The following is a 3159-nucleotide window of genomic DNA, read 5'->3' on the forward strand; positions in this document are numbered from 1 at the left end:
AGGCGCGGGAAGTTGCCGTCGTCAAACCCGCAGACTGACCGCCTCTGGGAGCTGCCGGCAGGCGTGGGGGTGCGCGGCCGCTGAGCGCATCCGGGGTGGCGGGGGGAAGAGAGGGCGGCGTCCCTTTTTGCGGTAACTCCCGGGCCACGAGGACCGGTGACGAGGGCGCCCTCCGGAGGTCAGACGGTCGTTGCTGGCGGGGGTCCTCCAGCGTTTTTTCGGTGTGAGGTTGCGTAGCCAGTGTGCAAGGTTGTGGCTTTTGCGCAGTCTCTCGGGATGGTCTTGTTGTCCGGCATTCCGGCGTGAGAACGCTGCCTCTGTGGCCCTTCCCACCCTGCTTGTCAGGGTTTTAAACACGAACGACTCCGTTGTGAGCCTGACAACTCTCACACAGTTCAGTTGGCTTTAAAATGCCTTTAATCCCAAAAACCCTCCCTGAGGGTACGGTAGTGCCGGGCAAAGACCACCGCAAGCGCCGCCCAAGGGACGCTGTTGACACCCGGGAACTCACGCGGGGCACCACGCGGCTTCGCCAAAGGTGTTAATATTGTGGCCAACTATTAATAGCTGTTTCAGACGACTAATTTTGGGCCTTGCCTGTGATTCCTGAGATCATTTTTCAGTTAACTCAAAAACACGACTATTGATCACTTTATTTTCCAGTGAATTCAATCGAGATAATTGTATTTGTTTTGAAATCTCTTTCAAGGAAACTTCAAACAGTAGCAAAGAACATCCTAGTTGACTGTTATTGAGCATTTTCAGTGAATTCCAAGGAAATTTTTAGTGAAGCAGGGTCACCTTTCCATGGGAATCTCTCTCCCCTTATTCCTGCGTCTGCAAAATTTTGTGTGCATATGTATGTGGAGATTATATCACATAGGTAAAACATTGCAGAGTCTAAACGCTCAACTCCAGGCAAGGGCAGTAAACCCCAAGCAAGGAATGGAAGTGGTTTCCCTTTTCTTACTCTTCACAGTCCCTAGTTTGCTGCAGCAGCAAATTATATTATGTAGATTGTAAATATGCGACCGGTTAATGCTCCTAACGCCACCTTTCATTCAAAGCCAAACCTCAACACAAAAGCAAGTAATTGCCTTGTTGACGCAGAAAGGAGCCTGAGCTTTGCTTTTGCAGCTTTCCTCTACTGGAAAATTGTAGGTTCACATCCTACAAAGACTTGCATAAACATAAGCCCCGTAAAAAATTCTGTAATCCCAGCACTTTGGGAGACGGAGAACGGCGGATCACGAGGTCAGGAGATCAAAACCATCCTGGCTAACATGGTGAAACCCCGTCTCTACTAAAAAGAACAAGAAATTATCTCGGCATGGTGGCACGCACCTGTAGCCTCAGCTGCTCCAGAGACTGAGGCAGGAGAATTGCTTGAACCTGGGAGGCGGAGGTTGCAGTGAGTCGAGATCGCGCCACTGCACTCCACCCTGGGTGACAGAGTGAGACAACATCTCAAAAAAAAAAAAAAAAAAAAAAAATCCTGTGCCATGTGCCATCCAGTGGTTGACCCAAGGATGTAAACTAGATTGAAGAGAATTTCCCGTGTTGCATACCAGTCAGCCCGAGTGTCCTCAGCTTCACTCTGTGTGAGTCCCGGGCTTCCAGCCCCTCCCTGTGATTAATTGCCTGCAGAAAGCAGATCGTAAGGCCCTACCACAGTTCAATCTTACAGGTGTCCAGTCTGACCGCAGGTCCAACTGGGCTCTTAGATTTTTGCTAACATTATAACCCTTCAATCTCCTGTGATCTTTCATGACCCCTCCATGTTCCTTCTTGTAATAAGAACAAGTCTTGTAGACAAGGAAAAGTGCTGCTTTCTCTGGAGTGTCATTCCGAGTGCTCCGGTGCACAGCTGCGAAGTTCCAGCCTCCTGGTTTCAGAGGAAAGTGCTGTCTTCTGCTTAGGTTCAACTCTTCTTGCTTTTGGGTCCTCCCCAACACCTTTAAATATGTCTCATTGTGGAGGGTGGGAGCACGTGCTCTGCATCTCTTCCTTTTGGAGGTTATACCAGCAAATTAAATACACTGGGGACAGTGAAAGCCAGGTTTCTTGCTGTTGAAGAAGGTAAAAACATGAAAGAGGGAAGGCTATAAAGAACACTGAGGGATTGGATTGGAACTGGAAGTGGTAGTATGAACTCGTTTTTAAAAATATATACAGATAGATATAAAGATAGTTGTATGTTTGTGCATGCGTGTGTAGGTACATGTGCATATAAACAGAAATATTTTCTAGTTCTGTGAGTATCTAGATGCAATGGTACCCCAGTACCAATGATCACAGTTAGCCCCTAGATCTTAAATTCTAAATAAGGTTTTCCAACAAAAGGAATCAGGACTCTTTGGAGAAATGGTTAATTTCAGGGCTAGAGTGAAAGTACAAGATGATCCTGAATTATTTTGTTGTTCAAGGAAGTGAAGAAGTGCTCAAAGATTCACAGGAGATCAAAGGACATGGAAAGTAGCTGGAGGGAGTTCTTGCTGGTGAAATCTAGGACAATTTGAGCAACAAAACAAAGAATGATACTGGCAGATTACCACTGAGTGAGCAAAATAGTCCACACTGATGTAGATAAACCAGTGATGAATGCAGGGAAAATAGTGGAGAAGGGGAGGTTCTTCTTTATAGTAGAGTGTGAACTAATAAATGGAGAAGGAATTATGAGAATGGAAATCATCATTTACCAATCACTATAGTGGGGTTGTTGCAGGAGTGAGCTATAAATGGAGGCTCAGGGGGGTAGGTGGAGATTTGATGAGGAATGAGAGTGGATATCTTTCTTCAGCATACTTTTCCATTACAAAGAGGAAAATTGAGACTTTCTGGTGGGAAACGCCAGCAGACACCAGCGTGGCCAGGTAATGTGGCACCTGTCACCAGTGGAGAAAAGTTGAAACTGAGTCCCTGTGTGGTGTGCTGAGAAGAGCACAGCAGCACGCCCGACACTTCTGCCAGAAACCACGGCCTCAGTCTAGCCTAGGGAATATCAGACCCAGAAGGAAGGCCATTCTGTTTTCTTTATTACTGTCATGAGCCAGGAACAGTGGCTCATGCTTTGGGAGTCTGAGGCAGAAGGATCACTTGAGGCTGGGAGTTCAAGACCAGCCTGGGCAACGTAGTAAGACTCCATCTTTACAAAAAAAC

Source organism: Colobus angolensis, unplaced genomic scaffold (assembly GCF_000951035.1).
Source record: "Colobus angolensis palliatus isolate OR3802 unplaced genomic scaffold, Cang.pa_1.0 Scaffold2, whole genome shotgun sequence".
Taxonomy (NCBI): domain Eukaryota; kingdom Metazoa; phylum Chordata; class Mammalia; order Primates; family Cercopithecidae; genus Colobus; species Colobus angolensis.